Below are 20,958 nucleotides of genomic sequence, written 5' to 3'. Positions count from 1 at the left end.
AATTCCAGCTCTTTAATATTTGATGGCATACTTAGATATTTGGTTAAGTTGGCAGGAAGCTAAGTGCTTTATCGTAAAAGTCCCTACGGTCTGCCTATTTTGATTAAGTTGAAGTTGCCCTTGAAGAACCGATGAAAAAGTGAAATATGACAACAATGACCTTCAGAAGGACATAAAGGGTTTGAAGAATGAGAATCAGTAAACTGCAGTCAATGTATAGATTAGTCAAAATAGCCTACACTAACTGGCTATAAAGGTGAGATTGTGACTGACCAACTACATGTCAAGTACAACTGATATGTCCTGTATATTGCCCTCAATGGGAAAAGCACAATTTTCATTCAAACTTGACAGTATTATTGTTCATTGGTTCTGGTCTGGTACTGGATAGGACTACCTCAGTGTTCCTTGACGTTATCAGTTACTACTATAACTGCCACATGAACTCCACAGTAGGCTGCTTTTACATGGTATGTCCTTTTCCATGAGCCAAAGGAGATTGTTGGCTCAACACTCTTGAGATAATGGTCGAGGGTGACCTCATTTGGAACACTGGACAGATTTTAAAATGAAAGATGGCCGCTTGCTCAATAAATTCCTGAGGTAGCTGTTACAAAACATAACATCAACCATAACAGTTGCTGGCACAGGCATGGGCATCAGACATATCCTTTTAAGGCTAACCAAACACACTAGGCTGGGGGGGTCAAGTTACCATGCTTTTCAGGGGAAATCTGACAGTCACTTCCAGCTGTTTACTTCCTCCTCTACCGGAGTTGACTTTAAACACTTGCTTTCATCTCCCTGGTGTTCCCTTCCATATCCCAGTCAGTCACTTTCTGTTATAGGTCAGAGGAGCACAGGGACACTCTCTCCCTGGTCATATTAGCTAGGGCACACCATAGCAAAATGTTCTGTAACAGAAAACAAAAATGTGCATTTCTTATTAGACAAGTCCAGGTAGTCTCTCCCTGTTCTAGTCCATTTTCTTCCGTTTGGTCCCTAATGAACATGACCCCTGTGTGAAGTGGCATAGTGAGAGCTGAGAGAGGTGATTCTATAATCTAGCTCCAACCTGTCCAACTAGACTGCAACAGCCTCTTCCTTCAAAATCAGCTGGAAAAGCTGAGTCAGCCTGCAGACTTCCTCCTCTGACTGTATCCCGGGTCTCTAGGGAAAGGGACTGCAGATCTATAGTAGCACAGACCAGAGGGTCCTGGGTTAGCCCAGACACTTAGCAATGTATTTATCACCTATGAACACTGACCCAAGACCTTTGTTCTGGCCTAGGACGACCAGAGCATACAGTACCTAAATGGCCTGGCTAAATGCAGCATAGTGGAATCAAGGGAATCAAGCAAAAATCGAAATCAATGATGTAGGCTAAATGCAAAGGATTGCTCTGCTAAGAAGGAGTAAGAACCCATTTGTCCACAGAGGAAACGTCTGTCAGGTTGAGACCTTATCACTTAGCCACAGACTGATTTTTGGGTATGTGCTGATGGTCAAATCTGGGTCAGAATGAGTAATGTACAGTACATTAAGCTAGTATTGCAAAGATTGAGTTGCCCAAAATGGCATTTGAGAGTCAAACATGGTTTGACAAGGGCACATATTAAACATTTTGACCGAATTTTCTAACATTGAATGGGGCCGTTCTGTTGTCCTTGTGCAATATTTCCCATTCATTGTGCCTAGGGACGTCAATGCTTTGCAGTCAGTCTCCCTCCTGTCTTGAATAATAACATTTTCCAGTGTTTCAGTGTAACCCTGTTGTTGACCTGCATTTCCATAATCTGCATAAATCAATTTGAGATTCCTAGCTTTGAGCAAGAAAACAAGTTGCATAAGAACCCAGCCTACATCTCTCCCTCAAATAGAAAACGGAGACATACCAACAGCCTGGTCTAGGGGTGATGAGGACAGATGTCATGGTAGACTTTTTAGTCCACTTTCATATAGCCTATAAATAGCTTAGTCTATACCGTCTACCAGTTACTAATATGAAAAAATGGGAGTGCATTAAAAATGTGTAACCTACTGTGTATATGACCAATAATGATCATAGCCAATGCAGAAAGGTCTACCTCATCTCGTGCGTAACAGAGGATTGTTTCATGCGAAATTAGACAATGTAACAAGCCGGGTAAAATGTCAACCACTTGCAGTACATGAAACGTCGATATGCATACATAATAGCCAATCATTTATACAATTTAGCTCTTTCATGTGTTACAATGTGGCAAACCAACAAAAATCGGCAACTGCTAATGTAAACAACGAGTGAAAATGGTATTTTGCAGCGGAATGCACGTCAATTTTAGAGGAGAAACAGTTCAGAAAAGGTAACGGATGTGAAGGAGTTGATTATTTAAACAATTTAATCAGCAAAGCGTGACATTCCGAAACGTGCAGGAGGAGTAGCCTACTTACCTAGCTCCTGTTAGCTAGCTAGAATCTCATAAAATCGACACTGTTACAAACGATCCGCGAATGCAACTCTTAGCTTTGGTCCATATGTTTATTGAATCCAGCCGTATATCCGGGAAGATATCCTATTTCGATTATTATTGTCTTTTCTATATTCCGCCTGGTATGTATGTACCGTAGCTATGTTTTATGTGGGCTATACCGCAGCTTGGTTGGGCACATTCAGCGAGAAGACGCAACTTGAAAACTGACAGAGGGAGAGGGAGAGCGCATAACGATGTTGAGGGGGTGGCATAAACCTTCGACAAGAGAAGCGCTTTTCGAAGACAACATATTTGCGCAAGTATTCCAATGACATACATTAAACCACTATATAGAAAAACTAGATTGCTGTAATCAAAGGGAATAGTTATAATTTTGTTGTACAACTTTGAATGTCAGTCAACTGCAACGAGAAACCCCTTCAACTGTTCAAAGTGAGACCGTATGTTTTAACTCCGTTTAATCCGATTGGTTTCTTCGAACGTGACGCGAGAGTGGGACGCAGTCAATAGACCAAAACATCAGTAGAGGCAGCAAAGCCTTGTGGAATTGTTTCACCTGTCTGTTTGATCGCTAAGATCAATATGTGTATGCAGATACCTGCGACGCTGTGAGACATTTGTATTTGATGAAAGTGGGCGTGTAGGTGCAGGTAGGTGCTCCAAGAAATTATTATTGTCACCTAGTCTAGAGTCTATCTGATGTGGCAGGGCGAGTTTAACAAGCAGTGAAGCACAAAGAACTATAATGGTTTTGGTTATTTAACGTTAAACTGTAGATGAGAAAAGGCTGAGCGGGCGCAATGCCTCTCATCAAACTAAAATTACTGTGTGAGAAAATGATAGGTTTCCCATTTGATCCCACTTGGCAAGACATCGGATGAAAAGGCCCAGAGCAGAGAGAGACATTACAGACAAAAATCAACATTGTCACTGTTATACTACTCCTGTTGTTCTTTGTGAATCAAGCATCCCAGAAAATGACGGTGTCAAAGATCCTAGCTTGCCCTGCCAGAACAAACACATCAGAGATTCATTACCCTAAAGATCATCTCTATACGACCACCATAAACTCACATTGCCTCTTGTACTAATAGCATTGAAGTGTCATGACTGTTCCAAAGGAAAGGTCAATGGCATGCCGGTGCTGGCTGGCCCTTAATAAGACACACTTCAGTATCAAACTGACGTGTGTTGCAAATGTACAAATGTTCAAAGGAGAGGCAGAACAACCGCTCTAAAATGTGACTTGTTGAGATAAAGCCAAGATAAACGTATCACAAATAGGCCCTTATCTGTTCTAACGTGAGTGTTCAGGGGGATTGAATGCAGCTGTGAGCCCACCAAAAACAAGAGTGTATTATGCTGGCAGGAAGAGCCCCTGTAACACACACATACAGTGCATTCAGAAAGTATTCAGATCACTTTCCACATTTTGTTACATTACAGCCTTATTCTAAAATTGATTAAATAGTTTTTTTCCCCTCATTCATCTACACGCAATACCCCATAATTACAAATCAAAAACAGTTTTTTTTTTGCAAATGTATTACATTTTTTTCAACTTCATCACTTTTACGTAAGTATTCAGACCCTTTACTCAGCAAAGCACCGTTGGCAGCGATTACAGCTTCGAGTCTTCCTGGGTATGATGCTATGAGCTTGGCACACCTGGATTTGGGAAGTTTCTCCCATTATTTTCTGCAGACCCTCTCAAGCTCTGTCCGGTTGGATGGTTAGCGTCGCTGTACAGCTATTTTCAGGTCTCTGCAGAGATGTTAAATCGGGCACAAGTCAGGGCTCTGGCTGGGCCACTCAATGACAATGCCTTGGCTGTGCTCTTAGGGTTTTTGTCCTGTTGGACGGTAAACCTTCGCCCCAGTCTGAGGTCTGGAGCAGTCTGGAACAGGTTTTCATCAAGGATCTCTCTGTACTTTGCTCCATTCCTCTTTCCCTCAATCCTGACTAGACTCCCAGTCCCTACTGCTGAAAAACATCCCCCCAGCATGATGCTGCCACCACCATGCTTCACTGTAGGGATGGTGCCAGGTTTCCTCCAGACGTGATGTTTGGCATTCAGGCCAAAGAGTTCAATCTTGGGTTCATCAGACCAGAGAATTTTGTTTCTCATGTTCTGAGTGGCTTCCGTCTGGCCACTGTATATGGAGGTGGTTGTCCTTCTGGAACGTTCTCCCATCTCCACAGAGGAACTCTGGAGCTCTGTCAGAGTGACCATCAGGTTCTTGGTCACTTCCCTGACCAAGGACCTTCTCCCCCAATTGCTCAGTTTGGCCGGGCGATCAGCTCTAGGAACGGTCTTGGTGGTTCCAAACTTCTTCCATTTAAGAATGATGGCGGCCACTGTGTTCTTCATGACCTTCAATGCTGCAGACATTTTTTGGTACCCTTCCCAAGATCTGTGCCTCAACACAATCAGGTATTGGAGCTCTACAGACAATTCCTTTTAACTCATGACTTGGTTGTTGCTCTTACATACACTGTCAACTGTGGGACCTTATAGAGACAGGTGTGTGCCTTTCCAAATCATGTTCAATCAATTGAATTTACCACAGGTGGACTCCAAGTTGTAGAAACACCTCAAGGTTGATCAATGGAAACAGGATACATCTGAGCTCAATTTCGTGTCTCATAGCAAAGGGTCTGAATACTAATGTAAATAAGGTATTTCTGTTTTTCATTTTTTATACAGTGCCTTGCGAAAGTATTCGGCCCCCTTGAACTTGGCGACCTTTTGCCACATTTCAGGCTTCAAACATAAAGATATAAAACTGTATTTTTTTCTGAAGAATCAACAACAAGTGGGACACAATCATGAAGTGGAACGACATTTATTGGATATTTCAAACTTTTTTAACAAATCAAAAACTGAAAAATTGGGCGTGCAAAATTATTCAGCCCCCTTAAGTTAATCCTTTGTAGCGTCACCTTTTGCTGCAATTACAGCTGTAAGTCGCTTGGGGTATGTCTCTATCAGTTTTGCACATCGAGAGACTTAAATTCTTTCCCATTCCTCCTTGCAAAACAGCTCGAGCTCAGTGAGGTTGGATGGAGTGCATTTGTGAACAGCAGTTTTCAGTTCTTTCCACAGATTCTCGATTGGATTCAGGTCTGGACTTTGACTTGGCCATTCTAACACCTGGATATGTTTATTTTTGAACCATTCCATTGTAGATTTTGCTTTATGTTTTGGATCATTGTCTTGTTGGAAGACAAATCTCTGTCCCAGTCTCAGGTCTTTTGCAGACTCAATCAGGTTTTCTTCCAGAATGGTCCTGTATTTGGCTTCATCCATCTTCCCATCAATTTTAACCATCTTCCCTGTCCCTGCTGAAGAAAAGCAGGCCCAAACCATGATGCTGCCACCACCATGTTTGACAGTGGGGATGGTGTGTTCAGGGTGATGAGCTGTGTTGCTTTTACGCCAAACATAACGTTTTGCATTGTTGCCAAAAAGTTAAATTTTGGTTTCATCTGACCAGAGCACCTTCTTCCATGTGTTTGGTGTGTCTCCCAGGTGGCTTGTGGCAAACTTTAAACAACACTTTTTATGGATATCTTTAAGAAATGGCTTTCTTCTTGCCACTCTTCCATAAAGGCCAGATTTGTGCAATATACGACTGATTGTTGTCCTATGGACAGAGTCTCCCACCTCAGCTGTAGATCTCTGCAGTTCATCCAGAGTGATCATGGGCCTCTTGGCTGCATCTCTGATCAGTCTTCTCCTTGTATGAGCTGAAAGTTTAGAGGGACGGCCAGGTCTTGGTAGATTTGCAGTGGTCTGATACTCCTTCCATTTCAATATTATCGCTTGCACAGTGCTCTTTGGGATGTTTAAAGCTTGGGTAATCTTTTTGTATCCAAATCCGGATTTAAACTTCTTCACAACAGTATCTCGGACCTGCCTGGTGCGTTCCTTGTTCTTCATGATGCTCTCTGCGCTTTTAACGGACCTCTGAGACTATCACAGTGCAGGTGCATTTATATGGAGACTTGATTACACACAGGTGGATTGTATTTATCATCATTAGTCATTTAGGTCAACATTGGATCATTCAGAGATCCTCACTGAACTTCTGGAGAGAGTTTGCTGCACTGAAAGTAAAGGGGCTGAATAATTTTGCACGCCCAATTTTTCAGTTTTTGATTTGTTAAAAAAGTTTGAAATATCCAATAAATGTCGTTCCACTTCATGATTGTGTCCCACTTGTTGTTGATTCTTCACAACAAAATACAGTTTTATATCTTTATGTTTGAAGCCTGAAATGTGGCAAAAGTTCGCAAAGTTCAAGGGGGCCGAATATTTTCGCAAGGCACTGTACATTTGCAAAAATTGCTCAAAACCTGTTTTCGCTTTGTCATTATGGGGTATTGTGTGTAGCTTGATGAGGGGGGGGGATAATTTGATCCTTGTCAGAATAAGGCTGTAACGTAACAAAATGTGGAAAAGGGGAAGGGGTCTCAATACTTTCCGAATGCACTGTATACACACGCACTCACACAATTACACACACATATATACGTACACACACTATCAGCTAACTGCACATTGGAGACCGTGGCTGCTCTCTCTAGGACCCAGAAAGGCAGACACTCTTCTATCATTGGATGTACTGGAGGGCCAAGCTGATCTCTGCCACTGATATTGATGCTGCATGAACTTCCACTCGAAATGTTGACTTAGCAACATAGCATGTGTGTGAGAGGCTAATTTGTAATTACCTTGCCACTAACCTGGTGGCTTTCTTATGGCATTGACATTTGGGGCGGCAGGTAACCTAGTGGTTAGAGCGTTGGACCAATAACCGAAAGGTTGCTGGATCGAATCCCTGAGCTGACAAGGTAAAAAAGGAAGCACTGTTCTCCAGAAAGCCGACATTGTAAATAAGAATTTGTCCTTAACTGACTTGCCTAGTTAAATAAAGGTTCAAATTAAAAAACGTTATCTGTTATTTCATTGGACAGCGGATGTAAGAAATATGTGTTAAGCAGAAAATATGGCCTAAGCTTTAAATTCAGGGGAGGGTTAGAGCGTTGGACTAGTAACCGAAAGGTTGCAAGATCGAATCCCCGAGCTGACAAGGTACAAATCTGTCGTTCTGCCCCTGAACAGGCAGTTAACCCACTGTTCCTAGGCCGTCATTGAAAGTAAGAATTTATTTTTAACTGACTTGCCTAGTTAAATAAAGGTAAAATACAAAATATTCTGATAACGGTAAAGTAACAGAGAAGAGAGATATGACCAGGTAACTATGCTATAATACACTAAAGGCCTGCTGTATGTCTCAACCACCACGTAAAGTGGTTAAACTGTCACCTCACAAGTAAGCAATACAAATAGAGAAAAGGGTCAAAGAATTTGAAAGCCACTGGAAAAAAGCATGAAGAAAAGACCAAAATGAATCACACACACTGCTACCTCCATGTATTTCGTATCATGCAGATGATCTGATAGAGGTTTAGGTAGGCCTACAGTACAATGGTAGACAGATGGGCTCCTGGGGCTACACACACTCGCACACTGACTCCGAGTTAAGTAAAAACAGTAGCCAGTTTAGTAACGCTTTCATTAACGTTTAAACTTCCAACCACACAGTGAAACAAGGTCCTGTGTAACGGTTCCATATGAAGTCAACAGAAAACGCTGTTCTGCCGTTATACATTAGTTGCCATTTACAGAGCTACGATAATTACACAAAATGGGGGAAAACCAGCTTCTACGAAAAATCCTGCTGTCAAATAAATGACATGACTATACTGCAGTTCTGTATTATGTGTAGATTGCATGTTAATAATAATTATATTTTATGGCGATAATGTTATGCCACATTAGCTGTGCTAAAACAGCATATTCATTGGCTAGGGTTGAATAGATTTCAAATGGCTGCTCTCACATATCTTAGGTTAAAAACAGTTTGCATAATGGACAAATGACCTGCACAGTCTAATGACTCATTGACACCAGTGATCCTACCTACAGATCCATGTCACACACTAGTAGTTCCAGCTGTGCTCCCCATAGTGAAGGAGAGCACGTCGGCTCCAGTCTCTTGCCATCGTCACCAGGACATTCCACATATTGGGCCTCAGGTTGCCCTAGTTGTATCTGCAGGGTTTTGCTAGTTAAGCAAACCGCAGGGGGCCCAAGAATGTCAACTGACTCCAACTGACTTGAGAGGGAGAGATCTTGCTGGGTGAGGAGCTAATAAAAGAGAGCTACTGAGGTAGAAAAGAGGAGTTGCACAGCCCACTGAGAGGATGGCAGTCATTACAAAACATCAGAGAGGATTCACTCAGATCTCTGCAGGTGACATCATTCAGCTGTGACCGCCCCTCTTTTTGTTTTGTTTCATGACACCTCTCTTCCAGTGAAGATCTGTCCACTACAGACACAGAACATCTGTGAGATCTCACTGACTCCTGCAGACAAAGGACTCTTACGTATGACAGAGAGTCCCTCACACATTCCACACGTAACAAAGGAAACATGCATGATGTCATCCCTGCAATCTTCAAAGACATCTACCGGGTAGGACATTGCTCATAATAAACACATGTTGTCACTCGTGCAGCAAATATACATTCAGCGTGCTGGGTGTGTAGGAGAGAGTGGTGACAGTACTTACGGAGGAAAGGTGTGCAGCATAGGTGTCTGGGGTTTGTTCTCTTGCTCTCCCGCCCTCTGTCTATCCTCCCTCCTCTTCTCTTCCCTTCTCACCACAGTAAGATGCTGTCTGGACCAGTGCACATTGTCATGGCAACCCGAAAGAGGGATTCTCACGTGACCTAGTCACCGAGCTCAAGGATTGGCCAGACAGGGGAAAGGGGGCCCCTCCTCTCAGCGGTGAGATCACACGCCCACTGGCTCACAAAGGGAGGGCTCCCGGGCCGCCTGTAAAGAAACACACAATGGGAAGTCTTCAGAAGGGGTGGGGTAACTGGAGCTAATGCACCAAGGCAACAGGGAAGGACTTGACTGATCTGAGAGGTGTCTGCCTGCCTGTCTCCACTACTACTGGGCTGGGCTTTGTAATGGGGTGGGCACAAAATGTACCCAGCCTGACAGGATACAGAAATAACACACGTTCAATAAGGCGTACCACTGGTCTCATACGTGGCAGCTTGACCTGCTGGCCTTACACAGGCTTTCCTACCAGGTGTGAGGCTATAAAGTATATATATATATTTCACTTCTTATGAAATCAGGACCAAAGGATGACAAATGTGAGCTGTGATCACGGTCCAGGGTACACCCTGATTCACCCATATACATATATACAGAGAAACCAGATAGATGCACTGCTGTTGTTCAGTCAAATCTACCGTATGTGTAAATTATACTCCGTGAGCAAATGTGAACACTTGAACAATGCACATTAGATACCTGTGAATGGTAAACAATAGATCACATGCTCAGGCAGATGAACACATACACACCCTGACAATGTATTATATACTATCGACTTGACTGAGGCATTGAACAAAGACCAATGTCAGATGATATCCCCCTTGACAGAACTCATTGTGTCTATACACTCAGTAGCACAGACCAAGGTTTCTGTTTGAAGTAAGGTCAAATAGTATTGATTGTCCTTTGCTGATAACTCATATCTAACAATAAGTGGTGCATTATGCATAATGGTGAGTTTCCTGAATGAGCAGATTACTGCACACTTACTTTCATCAATAGAATACATTTGCCAGAGCCTCAGTTGAAAAGAGTGAAACAAGCAAGAAGCCCAATGGACCGACATAGGACAGGCTGCTGAACAGCATAAGTGCCATAATTACATAATGATAAGAACCTGCTTTAGATTTGCTGATGTTTTACAGGCAAGAACATTGGAGTTGAGGCTTGGACCAAGTGCAGCTAGCAATTGGAGTGCAGTGAGCTGGTGGCTGGGGAGCTGGGAAAGAACATTCATTCCACTGTTCATGGTGGAAACAAAAGAATTTGAAAAGCGGGTCGGGAGGATTTTTAGCTCCATTTTGGGAAAGAGGGTGTCGTTCTATTTCACTGTCCCTCCAAAGGATGACATATGTGAGCTGTGATCATGGTCCAGGGTACACCCTGATTCACCCAGGCCACAGACACTGAGGCAAAGACAATAGTCTGTGATGGGTCCAGTTAGCCAAACCCGGGAGGAGATGTGAAAGTGTTTCTGGGACATACCGGTGAGGTCATTGTGTAGTCTTTGCCACGAACACACTCATTTCCAGTGCATCTCCATTCTTCGTGAAACATTCAAACACAGAGTTGCTTCCTATCCATTGAATACTGTAACGGACTTCAATGACATTCCTTTCTGAAGTTTAAGTTTGACAATCACAACAACAAATACAACCGTTTTCCCAAGAAATCAGGACCACTCCACACAGACTTACACAAAATGACCATGCACTACTGCTCGAATAAGGTTCAGCTAAATTTCCCAGGGTTTTCGGTGAACAATTCATTAACTGTCTTGTTATCTCTGATCTGTGTTTGCCAGAGTGAACATACAGTCTCGTGATTGGCTGGCTCTGGCTGAGCTCTTGTTGGGACAGCGGCTGTCACAGCCAATCAGAGAGATTGCTCAAACGCAGCACTCCAGAGTTATGTATTTTCACTTCTAATGCAATACTGTAGCTGGGCAGACAGACTGGTGGAGTGTTAGGCTCACTAATAAAACGTGCTCTCCCTGTAACCAAAGCATCCAGTTCTCCAAGGGAACAACCGAGTAAAATGAAAGTGTAACTCAATATAACATTAATGAAGCATTACTACAGTATACTCTTTAATTAATGTTACCTTTTTTTTAAATCATTCGTCACTCAAAATTATTGTTTTCCATTGCCTTTGTGTTAGGTTATTTTATGGTTTGTTGCCATGTAAAGAGGTAACATTAGAACTGTACGTGGCTTAGTGGAGTAAACTGTAGAGACGATCCTACATGAGACAATTACCTCAGCAGTCGAAGCCCTTAGCCCTTAGTAAAGGGTGGTCCATCCTGTTGGTCACGCACACACACACACACACACACACACACACACACACACACACACACACACACACACACACACACACACACACACACACACACACACACACACACACACACACACACACACACACACACACACACACACACACAAATCAGTCGCAGCCAAATGCATGAAAATCCATTCATTTTCCAGTTATGTTGACTTTTCCAAAGAGACAGAGAAGAGCTTTGATCATCAGCATAAAAGAAGGTGTAGAACAAAAGACAGTACAGATGGTTTCCTTCCTAAAGTCAGAGAGTATCGACTGTACTGTAACTGTTGTGGTTTAAAATGAACTGTACTGTAACTGTTGTGGTTTAAAATGAACTGTACTGTGACTGTTGTGGTTTAAAATGAACTGTACTGTGACTGTTGTGGTTTAAAATGAACTGTACTGTAACTGTTGTGGTTTAAAATGAACTGTACTGTAACTGTTGTGGTTTAAAATGAACTGTACTGTAACTGTTGTGGTTTAAAATGAACTGTACTGTGACTGTTGTGGTTTAAAATGAACTGTACTGTGACTGTTGTGGTTTAAAATGAACTGTACTGTAACTGTTGTGGTTTAAAATGAACTGTACTGTAACTGTTGTGGTTTAAAATGAACTGTACTGTAACTGTTGTGGTTTAAAATGAACTGTACTGTAACTGTTGTGGTATAAAATGAACTGTACTGTAACTGTTGTGGTTTAAAATGAACTGTACTGTAACTGTTGTGGTTTAAAATGAACTGTACTGTAACTGTTGTGGTTTAAAATGAACTCAATATCAAGTCCATGAATAAAGTGGAACACAATGACTCTCGATATCAAAAGCCAATTTGATACATTTTAAGTATAGATTGAATGTGTACTGTGGTGGGTTACAGTCCATTAATGTTAGTGTTCTCCAAGTGTATTGGTCTCGGTGTCTATATTTGAAGCATATCATGTTATGAGTACCAGGCATTTGGTAGTAGCTTGCTATCTTGTTTCTGGAACAGAAAGTATAGTATCCTTTTTATGTACTGTATGTGGATAAACCCAGCCTCGATATGCCCAGCGTATGCCAGGCCTGCCTCCTCAGCCCGATTGCTTTACATATTGGAAGTGAGTAGGGGATTGACGGGCTCTTTAACATGTGTGAGTGGGTGCTGGTGGGCTCACATTCCATTCAGGCTCTCAAGAAAAAAAGGTCAGTGTGTGTAGATCTACAGTTACCACACTGCCTTTAGCCCTGAGTGGAACATACAATCACACACACACACACACGGTTGACGCCCTCACACAGTATGAGCCCATGCAGCCTTGCCTCAGGGCACAACCAGGCTATCATCTCCACTATGTACAGTTGAAGTCAGAAGGTTACATACACTTAGGTCGGAGTCATTAAAACTCGTTTTTTCAACCACTCCACAAATGTCTTGTTAACAAACTATAGTTTTGTCAAGTTGGTTAAGACATCTACTGTGTGCATGACACAGGTAACTTTTCCAACAACTGTTTACAGACAGATTATTTCACTTATAATTCACTGCATCACAATTCCAGTGGGTCAGAGTTTACATACACTAAGTTGACTGTGCCTTTAAAACTTGGAAAATTGTCTTTAGATGCCTCTGATAAGCTATTTGACATAATTTGAGTCAATTGGAGGTGTACCTGTGGATGTATTTCAAGGCCTTACTTCAAACTCAGTGCATCTTTGCTTGACATCATGGGAAAATCAAAATAAATCAGCCAAGACCTCTGAAAATAAATTGTAGACCTCCACTAGTCTGGTTCATCCTTGGGAGCAATTTCCAAACGCCTGAAGGTACCACGTTCATCTGTACAAACAATAGTACGCAAGTATAAACAACACGCAGCCGTCACACGCTCAGGAAGGAGAAGCGTTCTGTCTCCTAGAGATGAATGTACTTTTGTGCGAAAAGTGCAAATCAATCCCAGAACAACACCAAAGGATCTTGGGAAGATGCTGGAGGAAACAGGTACAAAAGTATCTATATCCACAGTAAAACGAGTCCTATATCGACATAACCTGAAAGGTCACTCAGCAAGGAAGAAGCCACTGCTCCAAAACCGCCATAAAAAAGCCAGACTGCGGTTTGGGGACAAAGATCATGGGGACAAAGATCATACTTCTTGGAGAAAGGTCCTCTGGTCTGATGAAACAAAAATGGCCATAATGACCATCGTTATGTTTGGAGGAAAAAGGGGGAGGCTTGCAAGCCGAAGAACACCATCCCAACCGTGAAGCACAGAGGTGGCAGCATCATGTTGTGGGGGTGCATTGCTGCAGGAGGGTCTGGTGCACTTCACAAAATAGATGGCATCATGAGGATGGGAAATGATGTGGATATATTGAAGCAACATCTCAAGACATCAGTCAGGAAGTTAAAGCTTAGTCACAAATGGGTCTTCCAAATGGACAACGACCCCAAGCATACATCCAAAGTTGTGGCAAAATGACTAAAGGACAACAAAGTCAAGGTATTGGAGTGGCCATCACAAAGCCCTGACCTCAATCCTATAGAAAATGTGTGGGCAGAACTGAAAAAGCGTGTGAGCAAGGAGGCCAGCAAATCTGACTCAGTTACACCAGCTCTGTCAGGAGGAATGGGCCAAAATTCACCCAACTTATTGTGGGAAGCTTGTGGAAGGCTACCTGAAACGTTTGACCCAAGTTAAAAAATGTAAAGGTAATGCTACCAAATACTAATTGAGTGTATGTAAACTTCTGACCCACTGGGAACGTGATGAAAGTAATAGAATCTGAAATAAATCATTCTCTCTACTATTATTCTGACATTTCACATTCTTAAAATAAAGTAGTGATCCTAACTGACCTAAAACAGGGACTTTTTATTCGGATTAAATGTCAGGGATTGTGAGTTTAAATGTAGGAATTGTGAGTTTAAAGGAATTGTGAGTTTAAATGTATTTGGTTAAGGTGTTTGTAAACTTCCGACTTCAACTGTATTTACAGAGAGGCCTAGCTAATAGATGCTAAAGCTAGTTTTCTGACAGATCTGAAATGCTATGGTGTGATGATGTGCTGTGACAGCCTGTGTTGCCCCCTACAACGGGCCTACAGAGTGTTGTATGCTGTAGGAGATTTGCAGGCCACATAAGGACTATCGAGAGCCACACCCTGGATGTCTGAGCCTCTTACTGGCTGTGCTCCCCACCTGTCATGGCTAATTTACACGGCAGGGCCCCTCCCATCTGGGTGACCAGACTGGAGACTCATAAAGGGTGGGTGTGCTGATGAGAGCAGGGACACTAATAGGCATGCTCATCAATGGGCCAGTCATTAGGAGCTCAGACACGGGCCACTGAGCATGGAGAGCACACTGCACAGGGCTGCTGGGAACGCAGAGAGAGGGGAGAGCAAGAGCGCCGCTGAGTCCCCATGTGTTACTTATAATATATATGCTATTTAGCAGACGCTTTTATCCAAAGCGACTTACAGTCATGTGTGCATACATTCTATGTATGGGTGGTCCCGGGGATCGAACCCACTACCCTGGCGTTACAAGCGCCATGCTCTACCAACTGAGCTACAGAAGGACCACTTATTTGGGGACACACACAGTTTATTGTGAGCCCCGTTTTATCGGATAAACAAGCCTTCCTTTACACACTGAATAACCAATAAATAACAGAGCAGAGTAAGATTAAATTGCTATTGCCTAACAGTCTGAATCAGAGACAAGGATTTGGGGTCATTCTGTCCGTGACCTCTTAATACTCATTAGTCTAAGAGGGAGCCATAGAACGAGATAAAGGGATGAGTACATGATGCAAGGTGACCCTCCCCTCCTGCAATATATTGTCGGCTGACCGGTTTGATGTGACTGTGTTGGTTCTTCCGTAGGGCCCATAGACATATAATCACTACTGGGAGCATTATGGGCGGGAAATGTCATTAAAGCTTAACAAACACTCAAATGACACGAGGAGCTCTTCTTACAGACTTGTGTTTGAGTTCTGCTGATAAGAACGATAGAATTCCTGGTAGACAACAATCAAACCTTGGAGGATCATCTATTCAAACTAAGACCAACCGCACCAGTTCTTATGTCATTTAAGTCATTCATCAGATATGTGTACACCGGGAGTTCAGAATTATGACATAAGAGGTGCACTTTAGTTTTGTCTCAACATGAATCCGGGCCGGACTCATAGAGTTTCATCCTTAAACAACATAAACACTTAAACACACACAAAACATACACACACCAATTGTACATCATGTGCAGATGTAGGATCTTAATTTGATCACTCTTGTGATGCTGCTATCCAGACTAAACCTGAGACAACACCCCATAGTCAACTCCAGTCTGTCTGAGGGGCCAAGACCCAGCAGGCTATCCTCCAGAGAGAGATAGAGAGATAGAATGAAAGAGACAGATTCAGTCCAAGTCAGTCAGTGGCTTTCTGTGGTCAGTGTCAGAGCTATATTTATTTAAGTAGACCTCAGGCAAGGGCTGTGACAGGGCAGGGCTGACACAGCAGTAGTGGTCTGGCAGCTGCCTAACTGACTGGACGCAGTCCTCACACGGCCTGTTCTTTATTGGGTCTCTGGGTTCAGTATCAATAGGCCCTAGCCAAGACATGGAGAAGTCAGAGAGGTCAAAGGTCGTGGTCAGTGGTCCAGACATGGGTGACCCAAAGAAACCTCTCCATTTTGGACTTCCAGTACATAACTTAATATAGGTACTGTACAGAATAACAGAGGGTGTCGAGGATGGTAACATGCCTTCTACAGTTATACCTCCAGGTACAGTACTATTCAACACGTGGAGGGGGCAAAGCTTCATTAGGCACCAAACAAAAGGAAACAGACAGAGAGGCACTTTCTGAACTTGCCCAATAAGAAACAATTGTTTTCGCTTTGCATTACAAAATGTTGTGCTACGGTGTACCCTAATGAATACGACCCTCTTGTTCCCACCAGCCCTGTGGTCAAGCACAGAGAGAGACTCAGAGCACACGCTGTTCCCAGCATACAGGACCCATTACAGAGTATTGATCAAGACGCATTAGTCTTTAACTCAACCAGCAGCTGAACCAAAGACAGGAAGCGAGACACTAATTGAATTAGGAGCAGCTGTTCGGGTCCCATTGGTATTCCTCCTCCACTCATGTCACGTTGAGGACAGGGCAGTGGCAGAGCAAGGCTGGGACAGGACAGGACAGTGGCAGAGCAAGGTTGGGACATGACAGGACAGTGGCAGAGCAAGGCTGGGACAGGACAGGACAGTGACAGAGCAAGGCTGGGACAGGACAGGACAGTGGCAGAGCAAGGCTGGGACATGACAGGACAGTGACAGAGCAAGGCTGGGACATGACAGGACAGTGGCAGAGCAAGGCTGGGACAGGACAGGACAGTGGCAGAGCAAGGCTGGGACATGACAGGACAGTGACAGAGCAAGGCTGGGACAGGACAGGACAGTGACAGAGCAAGGCTGGGACAGGACAGTGACAGAGCAAGGCTGGGACAGGACAGGACAGTGACAGAGCAAGGCTGGGACATGACAGGACAGTGACAGAGCAAGGCTGGGACAGGACAGGACAGTGGCAGAGCAAGGCTGGGACATGACAGGACAGTGGCAGAGCAAGGTTGGGACAGGACAGGACAGTGGCAGAGCAAGGCTGGGACAGGACAGGACAGTGGCAGAGCAAGGCTGGGACAGGACAGGACAGTGGCAGAGCAAGGCTGGGACAGGACAGGACAGTGGCCTTAGTAGGATTTACAGAGGCTCTCGCCGTCTCGCTCTACAAACAAGCAGTAGATGGAATACTAATCACCATGGTTTGATCTGGAGTACAGGGGTCCATGTTCTTATGATCCAGTACAACTACAGTTATACAGTGTAGTTAAGAGGACCTTAATCAATGTCATTCATTTTAAATAAATCGCCGGATACAATTGAAGCAGGCTTTTATTTTGAGAAACTGTATATTCCGTCATGTGTGCGTTCTTGTGTGTAGAGGTGGTTTTGTGGGCATTTGTGTGTGTGTGCAATGCATTGTTTATGTATACTGTACATACACTGTATGTATGTGTATACATGTGTATTTGTTTGTGTTCTAAGTGTATTACGCCAAAGCTTTGTGTCTTTGTGCCTCTCTCAGCCGGCCAATCACAGGGTGACCGTCTGCTGTGGCTCAAAGCTCTACCCCACGCCTGGCAAACACGGCTTTATCACAAGATCAGTCACCATGGAAACCAGATCTTCCTGCCGTGGCCTGCGTGAGGATTCAGAGCCCTGTTGGCTGAAACACTGTCGGTGACGTCACTCCACTGGGAACACAGTGAAACATGGCGGGAGACTGCACACACACAGATACTGTACGGACAGACAGACAGACAGAGAACAGACAGGACAGACAGACAGAGACACAAGCACGCATGCAAAAGCACACAAACTCCTTCAACTGCTTTTCCAAGTATAGTTCACATTGTCCAGACACATCTATGTGTTCATTTGCAGATGGCGGGGGTACAGAGACAGACAGGGGTAGGATAATAGGCATATTCCCTGTCCAATCCAACCTAATGACTTTGCAGTTATGCTGAGTCACTGTCTCATACCATTCTTCTAAGAGGATACATGCATCTCTAAATGAATTAAAGATGAACCACATCAGGAAATACAGCATGTCAGTGGTAATATCAACTCAAGACGATACTTTGATGAGGACGAAGGTTACTTGGAATTCCACACAGAGCCAACCCGAGTCCATATCCATAAAGCATTTTGAGTAGGAGTGCTGATCTGGGATCAGTTGAGCCTTTTAGATCATAAAAATAAGAGTAGGTGGAAAGAGGAGAACCTGATCCTAGATCAGACCTATTCTGAGACACTTGATCCATGATGTCATAGGTTACATGATGTGTTGAGTTGATGGTTCACTTCACTTCCATATAGGCGATGGATACGCCATCTGCAGCTAGAACCTTCACCACGCCTTAGTGAACATCGCTGTCTGATCTGCCAGAAGGAGAACGTGCCTCCCGAATCATTCTAAATGAACAGCGATCCACTTTACAAGTTCCTTAAATGATAATGGACTTAGTCCTGCTGAAGATGTCATGAGGTTGATGACATAACGGAAACACTTTGAACGTACACCTCGTGCCATTCAGATTTGAGCCTGTTGCTACAGCAGGAAATCCTGCAGTAACTGGAAATGTGAATTATTATGTGGATTATAATTAATGGACTTTTGTGTTGGGGGGTTGATACATTGTTTGTTAGGGCAAATCATGTCTGAAATTCCAAAGTGGAAATGACAAGCTTTAGAAGCCTCAAATACACTACACGTTTGCATTTGCTGCTGTGCAGGAAAATTTCTCAACAACAAAAGAGTGATCAAATTAAGATCCTACATCTGTAACTAATGTACAATCGGTGTGTGTATGTTGTGTGTGTGTGTTTATGTTCATGGATAAAACTCATTGATTCATCTGTGATGCATGTTTTAGTGGACTCTCAGGCGATATCAGTGATGCCTGCCAACCCAACCTTGCATGTGATGACGCAATGGAGAGTAGTCTGCTCTCACACAAACCACACACCCTCCCCAGTGGGGCTTTTTACTCTGCATCCTTGACCAGAATTTTAATTGCATTCTTGACCACTGCCAACTTGTCCCCTCTCTCCTCCATCTTCTATCTCTCTCTCTCTTTTTCTCCACCACCCTCCCTCTCTCTCTCTCTCTCTCTCTCTCTCTCTCTCCCTATTCCTCTCTCACTCTCTCTATTGCCTGGAGAGTGACTGGAAGAGAGAGGGTGGTGGTCTTATGTAAGCATCGTCAGCCATTCTCTGCCAGCCTGTGCTAACATAAGTAGCAGGTAGCACTGAGGCAAAGCCCTGGACAGAACCTTTCACTAAAACTCTACAAAGACAATTCAGACCTCTGTGGTTACAGGTTACACAATGACTTTAATGCACATCACAGAAAGTGGCCTGGACCAATTCCAAATCCAGACATTGGCCTGGAGGTCAGGGAGAGCACTTTGATGTAGTGTCCTTTGTAATAAGACACATTCAAATAGGAATACCTTTCTATGTATAATCAAAGTTGTATAATCAGTTGTTTAAATGTGACATTTGCTTGAACTTGACTGTCGTCTCAGCAGACATCTTTTATCATGGATATTCACACATTATATTTAATTTTATATTAGATTCAGACTAAACACAAGTCTGTTTACTTTGTCACTACGAAACAGACTGAGGTCATGGTTTCAGTGAGCAGTGTTTGACACGGACCCATGGCAGCAATGACTCTCAAATTCAACAACCTGGATCCAAGTTCAGCCCAAGGACAGTAATCAAAGACCTCTCAAACACACACACACACACACACACACACACACACACACACACACACACACACACACACACACACACACACACACACACACACACACACACACACACACACACACACACACACACACACACACAACTGCTGAAACCCAAGCTATGTCATAAAGGTTTCACCCTGTTTCTCAGTGAATCATAACCAAGTGGTCTACAGATGAAAGTACAGCCTTCCTTAACTGTACGTACTTCCACAAACAAGCAGTGTACCACAGAGACAGACAGTCAGACAACCATGCCTGGGCTGATATCTGCCCCTCGTTCCCAGGGCATGGAGCTTCTCTCACCGCTCTGCCTGGACTGACTGTCTACTGGAGCTCCCTGGCCAGGCTCCAGGCCTCTGTTTGACAGCCGAGCACCTGCCAATGTGTCTGGGATGCCACAAGACATGTCTGTCTGGAGGGTCACTGGGACTCTGGTCAAAAGTATATTCTAGGGAATAGGGTGTCATTTCAGACACACCCTGGGACAGTACTGTACGTTCTGGGTTAGGGGAGAGTGGGGAATCTTGAGCCATTTTTTACATTCAGCATCACTACGTCAAGGGAAATATAGTATTTTTTCTAACAAAGACATAGACATATTTCCGGATGTTGTGTATCCCAGGAAATAATGTAAACATAGCTTTGTCCCCCAAAAAGTATCTCTTGGCACAACTTACTCAGGGTATGGTGTAAGTTGATCATAGGGAGTAATAGTCATAGTAAGTTGAGCCGCCTTGGGGTAAGTGGGTGATGGCTTCCTGTGACAGTGGGTGATGGTGCTGGTAGGTCAAAGTTTAATTCATGGACTGGGCGTGTGGTATATTGTATATCTTAAATGCATGCTTACATTGATACAGGTCTCTCTGTTCAATATCACTTACCCTTCCATTTCTTGACCAGTTGTCTGGGAAAGCGATGTTTTTTCGATGTGCAAATGTCTCGATGTGCAAATTCGTTGTCAAGCTCTCTGCATTGGAAGGCTACTGAGCACATGAACCTGGTCCGTGAGATTCTTGATATGTTTAGCAAGATCCGACTCCATGTCACCAGATAAGACCTTGTTCGTCTGCAACTCTATCAC

At 43.5% G+C, this 20,958-nt stretch overlaps 1 protein-coding gene and 1 long non-coding RNA gene across 16 annotated transcripts in view; one reads left to right on the top strand and one right to left on the bottom strand.

Moving 5' to 3' along the window:
• The window catches only part of mical3a (microtubule associated monooxygenase, calponin and LIM domain containing 3a), a 154,831-nt gene that overhangs the window by 93,992 nt on the left and 39,881 nt on the right, over window positions 1-20,958 (bottom strand). For 5 of the 15 annotated variants that reach the window (XM_046310602.1, XM_046310627.1, XM_046310645.1 and 2 more), the window contains exon 1: window positions 2,434-2,677. The gene's annotated coding sequence lies outside the window, so the exon portion shown is untranslated. Of the gene's footprint in view, window positions 1-2,433; window positions 2,678-9,115; window positions 9,382-20,958 lie in introns of those variants that run through there. The other 10 variants (XM_046310636.1, XM_046310662.1, XM_046310670.1 and 7 more) reach the window with 6 other exon arrangements.
• On the top strand, window positions 2,707-12,279 carry LOC124002907. Its single transcript, XR_006833159.1, has 4 exons — window positions 2,707-3,124; window positions 8,859-9,018; window positions 9,213-9,333; window positions 10,323-12,279. It is a non-coding gene; the product is annotated as an uncharacterized LOC124002907 (long non-coding RNA).

This window comes from Oncorhynchus gorbuscha, linkage group LG02 (assembly GCF_021184085.1).
Source record: "Oncorhynchus gorbuscha isolate QuinsamMale2020 ecotype Even-year linkage group LG02, OgorEven_v1.0, whole genome shotgun sequence".
NCBI lineage: Eukaryota > Metazoa > Chordata > Actinopteri > Salmoniformes > Salmonidae > Oncorhynchus > Oncorhynchus gorbuscha.
The sequence above is the reverse complement of the archived record's forward strand: the minus strand, read 5'-3'. Positions and strand labels throughout refer to the sequence as shown.